Raw genomic sequence first — 12,630 nt, 5'->3', positions numbered from 1 at the left:
GAGCGTCGCCATTCTTTCAGTGGCCACAAGTTGGTGTGCCCTTGAAGGAGGGGAAGATATCGACACACACACACACGCGCACATACACACACACACACAAGAAATGCATGATCGTCCTCGATGCATCGGCACTCCCCGGGAATCGACCAGTTGCGTCATTTACGGCAACGCAGTCTTTCCTTTTTTCTGCTTTTCTCTGTCTCTCTCTCTCTCTCTTGCTTAGGCTCCCACTCCTTCTTGGGGTGGCTTTTCAGAAACGCATTTTCCGCTGATTGGAGCCCAGGTTTTTTTTTGCGAGAAACACAACTTCTCCCCAATGACCGCTAACGAACGTGAAGCTGCTTGAAACCCGCGATGCAACGAGCCCCAATACTCCGGGAGACTTACGGGAACGGGACGGCTTAAAACCCGTTTTTGGCGGATCGACGACACCGACACACGCACGCCGCACGGGTGGCTGAAGCAAAGTACGGGGAAACAGTGGAGAGCGAGAGATAAAAAAATGAAGCAAAAAAACAGGAAAATCTTCAACTCATCGGAGTCCATCGCCGTTTGGGAGCTGCTGTTGCCTGATTTCGCTCGTGTTGCTTCTCGTTTCGCATCCTCCCTTTTGGTGTGTGTGGGGAGGGGAGAGATGGGGTGGAAAAGGAGACGACGGAGGGGTGAGAATAAGACCAAGGGTGGGGTGGTAAGAATCAAAAAGCAGGCTCAACGGGCGATCGGTGGGAATGCAACGGACTTTGGGCCTTCATTTCTAGTCGCGAACTATGGGCGCTGCTAGCCGCAAAAGGTGTACTGTTTTTATTTGTTTTATATTTTTTCAAATACGAGCGTTTATAAATATAATAAACCTGCTGAAGTGTTGTATAATTATACAACTATTTCTATGACCAATATATTCAAGCTCATTTTTTGGAGCTCCCAAATCAACATACCTTTGGTGATGTAGAATTTATTTCGCGTATTACTTTAGTACCTTTGCGAGAACTTTTGGCATTAGAAAAAAGCAAATAAATTCCATTATTATTTTCAAAGCTTAAAGCTTCGATATTTCCATTTGGTTTTCTTCCCTACAATCCCCACGAAACATTTCAGCTAGGATTCCAGCTCGCCCAGAAATTAACCAGCGACTATTGGGAACGCTTTTGAGGTGCCTTTCAGCCGCGCGAACACGCACAAACATCAATAAGTCTGCTCACAAATCAAAGACAAATATTTTTTTTGTTGTTCCTTCTATTCCTCCCCACTCCCGGGACGGACGCATTCGTCGTGACGAAGCATTCTAGACGCACATTCCCACCCTCAACGGTGGTGGGCCAACCGCACCAGCATCAAACCCTTAGATGCTCGCGATCACCATCATCACCATCATCACCCATCATCATCGAGACGCCGATCCTTTCAAACCATTTCCGTATCGTCACGCACACCGTGTGTGTGTGTGTTGGTGGGGGTGTATGTGCGCATTTTTTTTGTTGCCTTTTTTATCTCGCGCTACAAAAGCTGCCCACAGCTTCACCGGCAGTACACTTTTTCCATCGCTTTTCCATCGTCATCATCGCTGGTCGGCCGGTCGGCGTTATTATTGTTATCGTTGCTGATGTTATTCTAGCTGATGAAGCTTTCAATGTTTAGCAGCTTCTTCAGGGGGACTCTTCGGTCTCCCCCAGCGCACTGCCCTGCAGCTGATCGCACCGCGGAAAAACCCATTTTTCATCGTCACTTGGACCGCTCGCTTGGTCGGTTCGCCTCCGGAAGGAAACTTTTGCATCTCGGGGCGTAATTTATCGCCTGAACGCGGGGAGGGCTTTGAGTGCATGATATGTTTGCTTAGCACTCAGCGGGCTGAGAACACGCGCGAAAGCCGCTGTGGGTAAAATAACGTGTTCTTTTGCTTCTTTTCCTTCCGAACAACCCATCGCATCTCATCGCTTCCGTGTTGCTCCCGGGGTTGTTGTTTGGGGGATTTTGTGTTTTCCCCACCCGGGTTTTCCGCTACTCCTGGGCAAAAAAGTTATGTCCTCGATTGGCGTATTTGTGTGTGTGTGTGTGTGTGTGTGTGTGTGTTTAAACCAACCCTAAAAGCCGAAAAGCAACATTTTCGCGCAATTGGCCCGGCTCGGGTCCTACTCCCCACTGGTAGGGGAGTGAGTGTAGTTTGTATGCGAAAAGTTGTACACCCGAAGCATGTCAACAAGTTTTCCGCGTGCCAGAACAATGGCCCTGTAAGTCCTGCTGCTGCTGCTGTTGACTGCCTGCTTAATGCAACGAGCGCCATCCGTATGGGACAAGCGCGAGGATCACAGCGCGGACGCGATTATCCTTAGCGAAAAGGAGCAGTGTTTGCTTACGGATTGCGTCCAGTCCCATAACTCGTTCTCTCATTCCCCCCCCCTCTCTCTCTCTCTCACACACACACACACTCTCCCGTGTCGATTCTATATCCCTTCCTGGAATAGTCCCGACAGCCCCATAAATAAATCCATAATTCAACGGCAGCCTGCCAATAAAAGAAGTAAATTCGACGTCAACCAAACTCCCGCGAGCTTTTCATTCGTGGAGGGACAACTGCAGGGGACAACTAAGGAGATGGTGCGAGGCTCCACCGCTGGACTGCCTCACAAAGCTTCGCATACTCAAATAAAGCCCCACCTTCATCCCTATCGGCTGAAAAGGAAAAACTTGATCGCAAAACGAAGCACCGGGGTTATAAATGAGAAACTTTTCATTCCGGCTTTTCCGTTCGCTTTGCTTTTCATCTGCAGCCTCCCAACCCTCCTTCCCACCCCCCCCCCCTCGTTGCTTCCTCGTTTTTCGTTTTTCCATTATCCACCACCCCCACCTACCTCCCTGGTCCTGGTCGCCCCACTCGCTTGGTCTTTTCTACTCGTTTGCATTCACCGGGTCTGAATCCTTACTGCTTTCGCCGCCGGTATCCTTTTTCTCTTTTCTTCGCGTCTCGCTTACTCCTGCAGACCACGTCGTCCTTCGGACGATCGAGTCTCCATCTATATCTACCCACCCACACCCAGGCGTCCAGCACCCCCTTCCCTCTCGAGCTTCCGGCTCTCTCCGGTGTCTGAGCTCATCGCATTCTTTATCGCACTGTTTTTTTTTCTTCCGCTTTCGTTCTTTTTAAATTTGCCCCCTCACGTTTTTCCTCCCCATCAAAACCTGCCCCCCCCCTCCCCCTTTGCAAACAACCACTAGACGCGTGGATCGCCAAGGATACTCTATTCGTTTGTATGCTTTTTTTCTCCTTTTTCTTCTGTTTGCTGCCTCCACTCCACTCCACTGCCAGCTAATGTTTCCTTCCGATCCCGTTTCCTTTTCGCCGTTCATCAGCCATAAATGTCGTCCCGGTTGGGGTTGGTCGGTGCGTGGAGGAGAGCAGGCCTTCTAATGGACACAAACAGCCTCGCTTGGCGTACAAAACACACCCACACACACACACACACACACGCACGCGTCGGTCGTGTGCGGAAATTACACCCCCACCCGCGCGAAGGACTCCCCTACCATGGGCTGTGTCCGAGACGATGGAATGGCATATTCTTCCTGTTTGAAAATTCATCCCTTCCCCCAACGAACGCATTCCGTTGAGAGAGGGAGCAAGGGAGGGGGTGGTATTGCTCACCCTCTGCCCTTCATGACTCCCCCCCGCTCCCCCCTGCTGCCACATCGACAGTACGTCAGAACATTTCCGCAGGATGAAGCAATGTTTCCAAGGACTCGCTACATTGCTGCAAGCAATCGTGGCATCGTGGAGTGAAAATCAATACCCTCCACGTGGACGTGTGCGGTGGGAAAGAAGGCGACTTACACACAGACAAACGAACACACACAGATAAGCCACACTACCACTGGCAGCCCAGAGAATGTCATTTAAAATGCATCATGCATCGATAAGATGATATCATCGTAAGGGGTGGGTTTTTTTTTCCTTCATTTTCTCGCGCTCAGGCGGGAGGAAAAATCGAACCGAGTGGACGAACGAAGGCGAACGTCGTATCATCTCCCCCGTTTGGGTCTATCGGCGCATCATAAATCACGGCGGGCCACCAACCGGGGGAGAGAATGAAGAAAAAAAAAACACTCCCCGAAGAATTCATATATTGAACGAAGGGGGTATTTCTTTTGGACGCACGCAGCAACAAAAAACATGGTTTCATTTCCGAATGCGACGGAATTTGTCAGGCCATTTGTCATACAATCGAAAGCATTAAGCATTAAGCGACGGGGAGAAGCATTTGGTAACGATGGAGGCGAGCAAAAAATAGTCTCCCACCGGGTTTGCTGCAACGCGCGATCACGATTAAGCAGGTGAAATGCGATTTTAAGTATGACATTTTCATTTCCTTTAAAAATAAAAAAAAAGCTTCCCCCACCGAGTCGTTCGAGTGAACACGAATTTCAGGCTCATAACCTGCGCTGGACCACGGGAGGACGCGGGGAATGGAATTTCCCTAACAATTGCACCAAATTGAGAGCCTCGCATTTGGGATGAGAGGGCATTTCGTGGCGCGTTTCGAGCGGAACGCGTTGCCTTATTTTTCGGCTCCATAATCAGTCCCCCATTTGTTCGGCCGCGAGCACCGCAAATAGCGAGACAAATTTCGACCCACGAAGCCGGAATGAGACGAGAGAATGGCGGCGAGGAAAAAGCCCCGGATTGGAATGGCAAAAAAAGGCCGGATAGGTAACAACGCCCGAACTGAACGGTGAGAACCCGGCCGGTTGCATCAACCATCATCCATCCTAGGGAGGCTAGGCTCGAAAAGGAGGCCCCCTGAAAGGGAGTTTGACCGGTGCTGCCACAGCCACCGCTCTTGAATAGCTCGTATAATTTCCTCGAGCGGCCATCGATCAGAGAAAAAAGATACGTTTCCTTTTAATCTCACCGAAACGGCCCGCCCCGTGCTCAAGTGCGTTCCCTCGATCGCTTCGCTGGGTCAGCTGGGGCTTGTTTCGTGAAGCTGTACGCAATCGCGAAGGAATACATCTGAACGGAGCGAGAGAGAGAGAGAGAGAGAGAGATAGGACGTAGGGGATAAAAATCAACATCGAATCAATAAGAAATCCAACGAACGGCACTGGAAGGAGCGCGAACGAAGTGACTCTTGAAATTGCTCCATTCCAGCGCGATCGCCAGAGGTCAGCGTAGCGGCGATCGTCGATCGGGTTTGGTTTCCTTTATTTTTTTTTTTGGTTCCTTCTTCTTTCGTTTACAACACTGTTCCGTTCCTTCGAACAGGAAAAAAATGAAGGAAAATAAAATAAAGCTCCAGAGCAGCGATCGAGCCTGGTCCGGGTCCGATCGAGAGGCTTGATCTCTTTTCGATCTCTTCCCCGGGTTGTGCACTTTCTTCGAGTCGCAGGAAGGTCTCAAGATGGTTTACAGGCTTCCCCCGCAGCATTCCACATCTCCAGCAGCAGCAAAAGCCTCGCCATCCCGCTTTCAGCTCGTCTTGATCGCTTCTTCAACTCGCCCAAGCCTCTCGATTCCTTCTCCGGCCATTTCGGGGGAGCCCTCTAGAAACGCGTCTTCTTGCTCTCTCTCTCTCCCTTTGGCTCTCGGTTGCGATGTGGAATGCTTTTTTCCACATCTTCTCACCCCAAAACCCACCCTCTCTCAGCAGCGAAGCGGGTTGGTGCTCTCGGGGTTTCCCTTTTGTGCCTTTCCTTCGCGGGTGCAGCGATTTATCTCGCCCGGGCCGCGTACAGCGTTGCCAGGTTTGCGTCAACGGCGACGTGACTACGAAAATGTTCAACCAAAACCACCCGAACGAACGTCCTCCCCTCCCCCCTTTTCCGTCTCTACACCTTCCAGCTTCTCCACCCGGGGTGGGGAAAGCAGAAGAAGGGCACACACTCGAGAAAAACCCCGGGGAAGCTGCTGCGGCACTGTGTGGCTTATAAGTGGATTAGTTGAATTTATTCGCTTCGAACATTGAACCTCGTTTCGATCGGAGACAGCGTGAGGGCGAGTTGTGTAAAATGATCTCAACGCTGCAATGCAGGAGACAAAACAACGACGAAAAGCGAGGGGTTTGTTTGTTTATGGAAAATGGGTATTTTCACTTTACGAAAAACCCAACAAAAAAAAGCTTCCGTTTACTGGTGCGGTTCGTGCCACGAGGAAGGAAATGCAAGAATAAGGACGAAAAGGAGCATAAGTATGAAAAGAAAAAAAAAAACGTCGCCACTTTTCTCTTCTCGCTCTTTCGTCAGCACAAAACAGGGTTGTTAGCTGAACGGAGGAGGAGGTTAACTTCTTGTTGGGCCAGCCTTGCTTCGGCCTAAAGTACACCCTTAAAATGAAGAACGCGACATCGCAAACGCACCCCCTAAGCACACACACACACACTGGTCTCGCAGCATCAATGGAAAGCGCGGCACGCACACGTACATGAGCCGCGAGATGGGTTCTTTATTTCTGCGCTTGTGTGCATACGATCCGTGCCACAAACGAGAAGCCTACACGGAACGCTGGAATGGCATGGAACGGACGAACCACGGGAACAAAGCAACCCTCCGTCATTCCGAACGTTCCGCCTAATTATCTCTCTCATTCGTTCGCTCGCTCGCTCGCTCTCTTTCTCTCGCTCCGGGTGCAAGATTTATCTTCCACAAAGGTATTTTTCCCTCTCAACGCACCTCACGGAACACAGGTCGGTGGTCAGCCGATTTTCTAGGAAAACTTTTCGATACCAACCCCCGGCTGGTGCCACACCACCACCCGCCTGGTTCGCCCGGCTAATGGCTCATCTCGAGAACGGGGTGGGCAAAAGATAGTTTTGTGGATTTACCCTTCTTTGCTAAGACAGGAAGGCGCTTCGCTAAACCGAGCATTCTCTTCCTTCATCGAAGCAAGCACAGAAAGCTTCCGTTTCTAAGCACTTTCCACACACAAACAGACACACACACGGGCGAGCACAGGCACTTCTTTTAGCTCTCTTCCTCTCTCACACGTTTACTCTTGGTTTTTCGCACTTGACCAACGAGATTATGCCCCACCGTCCGGCGGCCGTCTTTCGTTTTATGCTGAACTGTTTTTGTTTCAGGTTCGTCTTCCGCAGCAGCAGCATCCAGGGATAAGCGCTAGCGCACACAAACACACACACACACATACACCCGTCAAGATCTTGGTCCGCTCGCGCGATCGTTGACGGTAGGAGAAGTTTGAGTTTGATGTTGAGATGATGTTTTAATGCCCACCTTTTTCCCGACACAACTTGCTTTCGCCGCCCTGGCCATGAAGTCGCGCGTCCGAGGACTGCACAGCAAAACACCCAGCAGAGCCTGCTTTGATGTTGTGTGCCCTTTTCGCGGTGAAAAGGTGCAGCAATGTTTGCTGCGTTCCAAGCGCGAACCGCCACCACCTTTAGCGTGATGGAAATTACGTTTCCTTTTTTTCTTTCGATGCTTTTCTTTTTCCTCCACCACGATGGCGATTTTCAAAGCGCACCCATCTAACCTTCAGTGTTGTGTGTGAGCGTGTGTTTTGTTTTTTATTCACGCTCTAAACTAAGTGCTATCTTGGGAGATACGTTTACTTTTCCCTTGTTTTTTTTTGCTATGCCCATCCGCACTACATTTCATCCACAATATTTTTATCCTTTCTTGGGTGAGTGTGTTTTTTTTGGTGAGCATCTTTTCGTTAGCCGCCGTTCGGAACACCAGGCCCACTGGAAAAATGCGCACTTTAGAGTGCGGAGGATGGAGCTCCCTTAACGTCGCGGACACATAGCCACGGTGCTGTTGTAAAACGCACGCTTAGGGCGCACGTTTAGAGAGGCAAACGCGAGCAAAAGTGAAAGGTTCAAAGGCGTTCGTGTTTTATTTTATGTTGCTTTTTTTTCTGTCTTCGTTCATCCACAAAATTTCTCGCAACCCAGGCACAGGCTTGGCGAGAAAGCTGGGAAAACTATCGCTCGTTCCGTCGGTTCCATTCCCTTTTTGCACATTGTGGTGCTATCACTTTCGTAAGGTTGATTGAATTTATTTTAGTTTTTCACATACATTTACCCACAGCCGCGGCATATATTTTCCATCCCCGGTTCGGACCGTGAAAATGCACGGTCAGCCAAAGCTGCCACAAAAGTGTGCCATCCCGCAGGCGGAACTCCACCGAAAACGCGTTATTTCGTCCGCTTTGCGACATCATGATCGGCGCGCGCGCTCGGTAACACAATATTTTACGAGCTTAGGTTAATGTTTGCAGATAAATTACACGCGTTCTGGTCGCGTTTGCCGCGGTTGGAGAGCTCGTTAGCATACCGGGATTAACTGGAACATTTAGCGGCATTAAACACGAAAAATATGACACCTTTGCGTTAAAATAAACACATTATTCTCGATTGCGCACGAACGGGCATGGTTGCGTACGTTCGCCGCCGTAGTCGCCGCAATCGAGCACCCCCATAGCGCTCTTCCAGCACCATTCCATGTTAGGGGAAAAGCAGAAAGAAGTTTGGAATTTAACGTTCGACAAGAACCATCGCAAGCTCGATATTTACGTTCACGTCATTTTTCGCAGCACACCGTTTGGACTGGTCGCATCATTTTAAGCTATCGATTTTCCCATCATTTTCCACCGCCAGCCAGCCCGTCCAAAAAGCGTTCCGTCGGAGAAAACGGGAAAAAGTTAGCCCTTGTAAACAAAATGGCCATCTTTGACAATATTTTTTTTTGTTTCGCAGCCCCGCGTTCGCTCTCGCGAGAATCGACGCTCGCTCTCTCTCTCAAACATTTTCTCTCCCTTAAGGATGCTCTTCGGTTAGGGGTGGTTTTTTTTTTTCATTGACAAACTCCACGCTCTCGCTCTCTGTGTGTTGCGCTCTCGCGAAACAGTTGGTACTCGTACCGACCAGCAGGGGGCGTTTCGAAAGAGACAGAGAGCTCGCGTTGCTGTACGAGTGAAAAAGAGAGCAAGAGAGAGAGAGCATGAGAGTGCAATGGTGCAGGAAACTGCAAAGAAGCAGAAATTCTCGATCTCCCATCTCGCTCTCGCGCACAGTCTCGCACTCGTTCTCGCACAACAAAAATGGTTACTTGGCATCGCAACAACCAACCGAACCGGGGACTGGCTGGAGAGATGCTCGGGAAAAAAGGATTATTTCGAGGAGTGCAGAAAAAAAAATAATAACCTCAAACCACAAGAATCGCAGCAACCATTGAAGGATTGAAGGGAAGTAGGGATGAGCAAATTTTACGGTATTTCAACTGACCCGTGGAGGATGGCTGATTTGATTTTCCTTCTTGCTGGCCGAGATGCTGGTTGCCGAGCGGTTGGTTTTGAGTTTTCTCAGCACGAATTTTCAGCTACTCCATTCCGTGGGCATGCAGGATACAGTGAAAGATGCAGCAGCAGCAGCAGCAGCAGCAGCAGCAGCAGCAACAGCAGCAACAGCAGCGACAGCAGCAGGAATTTCGTTTGTTTCGATGTATCTCTCTTGCTCTCTGCCCGTTTTTTTTGCTTTGCTCTCGAGCCACGACGTATTTCTCACAGGCGCGTTTCTCAGGCACGACGAAACCATCTCTTCATCTCGCCAACACCAAACCAGAACGGTACACGGCGAGAAATTTCGCCCTTCTGCGTGCTTCTTTTTCCGCGTTTTTCCTCCCGAGCGGGCGGCTCACGGTATTCGCGTATTCTTTTCCGCTTTTCCACACACCTTAGGCACAAATACAACCGCACACCCTCACAAACACACACACACACAAGAGTGCGTATACACAAACGCACATACGCACACACACACGCTCGTAGGCCTTAAAAAGACACCCTTCCTCTCACTTGTTTCTTCCACCCAACGCGCACCTGGTCTTGCGCGTCTTCAACCCTCCCCGCTTATTTTCAACCCTCACCCTCCCAACCCCGAGAACACTCACCGTTCCACCCACTACTATCTTTCTTATCCGATGCGCCTCTCCTTCCTGGCGTTAATCCACGCGACCCCTGGAGGGAAGCGATCTGCGGCGAATGCTGCCACAGCTATTCACCCATCACACACGCAGCCACACACACACTGGTGCACACACGCACGTGCACACGATGGCACACTCGAAGGCTCTTCTTCATCTCACTCTTCGCCACCAGGCAGGAATGCACCAAGCAGTAAACGCACGGAACCTCCGCTTCAAGGACCCTCGGTGCGGTGTCCTGGCCGCACCGTGACTCGTGGCCGGGAATGTGTAGGGGGTCGGACAGGGGGATGCCCAAGAACAACACGATAAAACACCTACTCACTGCGTGGAAGAAGCCCCCGTGCACCCGTTCTGTGGTGTGGAAATGCATACACGCGCGCCGCGTCAGTACGCACCCGTCAACGGTTGATTCGAATATGAGCGCACCCCCGGAGAAGCAACCGTGGCTCAGGGGTTCGCTTGGTTTAAGGGTTGCTATGAGAGAGTGTGAGAGAGAGAGCAACGCATTGCGAGAGAGCTAGGACGCGCGCACGTACCATTCTCGCGAGCACGCTCGTGCTGGCTCGCTCTAGCACGTGGTTGCGTTTGTCTCGCTCTAAGCGTGAGCCATTTTTGTTTGACATCGCTTTTCTTTTGGGGGTTTATTTTTCCCGAGCTGGGGTGTGCAAATCAAATAATAAAGTGTGTTAATGCAAGCAAAAACCAAGCACAAATGAGGCGTCACAAAATTTTTATGCTATCGATGTTGCATTTATGCGTTTTCGAACGCTACCAAAGGGGTGTCTTTTTTTGTTGAAAATGTCGAACCCCAGCGAGAGAAAGAATGTCGTGCATCGCAAAGAGCGAGCGTGCAGTTTCTTCTCACTCTCTCTCACTCTCTCTCGCTCGCGAGCTGTGAGATGAATGTTTGAAAAATCTCCCCCCGTTTCGTGAGAGCAACATCCGGAGCAACATAGAAACGGTTCAAGAGCATAAACGCAACACCGCGGAGCATAGAATTTTACGCTAGCCGCTCGCCATCACACACGGGAGGACAGCGGCCCTCACAAACACCACCACGGTAACGGCCACGGAGCAGCATCGAAATTGGGATTCGTGCGTGCTTTTCTGTTTTTTTTTTTCTGGTGGTTCTTCTCCGGCGGTTAGCGGTTGGTTTTGCTGCCACGGCACCCGGGGGTGGGTTTTTTTTCTCTCCCTTCATTGGTGTGCACGCACACACCACACCGAAAAGCGCAGGCTGCTTTACGCTCGGTTAAGCTGCAAGCGAACGAGAGACACACACCAGGGCGAAAAAAAAACTATAGGGACGTAAACTAAACCAAATCAACAAACGCCACCGTACACCGGTGGCGGTCCCGTCGAGACGTGGATTTTGGGGGTGAGTTTTGGGGGTGGCAACACAAACGAGTTGCTTTTGGGACTTTGGGACCAACAAACACCAGCGCAACGGCGCGTGACTGACTCACTGGGGGCGGCCCGCGTGTCGCAGGGTGTCACTTTTCTCGTGTTCTCGACTGCATCAGGCCACTTCAAAAAAGGAAGAGAGAAGATGAGAAAAAAAAACACAAAAAAGCACACACGCACGCACGAAAACAAAACTCCAACCCTCTTAAAGGCTCTATCCTCCTGCGAGGCGCCCAAAAACGGCCAGTAAAGGTGTTGTCCGGTGCGATTATCAGGCGCGAAGAAGAGCCCGTTCCTCCCGTTCAACCGTGGCAGTGGAAGTGAAAACAAAACGAAAGCCAGTGGCCAGGGGTGAATTATGTTTGCCCATCATGCTGGGGGTGGGAGCCCTCTCGAAATTTGATTCAGCGCGCGGTGACTTAATGAAAAATTGTGAAAACCCCTCAGACCTGTTTCTCTATCTATTTTTTTCCATCTCTCTCTCTCTCTCTCTCTCAACGCAAATTAGATATTTGGGGGCCCCCTTTTGATCCTGCTTGGGCCACCCGGAAATGCATCCGACCTTCCCATTCCGCGCTTAGGGTTCGGTTCTCTTTACACGCGCGGACGCGCACCGAATTCCGAATGATAAAGGTGAGGCACCGAGAACCGTCTCGCTTTTGGACGTTGGCGTGGTAATTAATTTGTCATAAGCCGGGGCCCTTCTTTTAAACGACCGGGTTTATGATTATTTTATTTCGTAACGTAACTTTTTAAATGCACTGTTTCGTGGTGGGGTGCGTTATTTTTCTTTTATTATAATCATTGTTTAAGAGTGGTGGCTTTTGGGGAAAACCGACAAAACGGGTGGGGTGCAAAGTTCACTCTCCCATTTTATCATGGCGCAAGTGAAAGTGGGTGGTGGGTGGGGAAAGACAAAAAAAAGGTCAAATGAGCAGCCCACCGCATACGGCCGGTGATAAGGATTTTCCTGGGATGGCGGCGAAAAAGGAAGCGAAATTAGCGGCGGATAAGAATTCACTCGCTGCTGCTTTACGAGCGAGTTCCGTGGCTCGTTTTGAAGAGCCTTTTTTCCCGGCGGGTGGAGTGATTTTGAAATAGAAAACATATTTTCCGGCCCACCGTTACGGCGGATGAGCACTCACTTTTGGAGGACGCTTGCGTTTCGTGTTTTATTACCAAAACCAAAGTTTTTGATGCGCTCGCGTAAATTTTCCCAAAAGCCCTCTCGTAGGGGTGGGGGAAATTAATGGTGCGCTCATACAACCCACTGCCCACGTGCATAAATATGGATGC

This window comes from Anopheles nili, chromosome 2 (assembly GCF_943737925.1).
Source record: "Anopheles nili chromosome 2, idAnoNiliSN_F5_01, whole genome shotgun sequence".
Lineage (NCBI taxonomy): Eukaryota > Metazoa > Arthropoda > Insecta > Diptera > Culicidae > Anopheles > Anopheles nili.
This window is presented reverse-complemented; position numbering follows the sequence as displayed.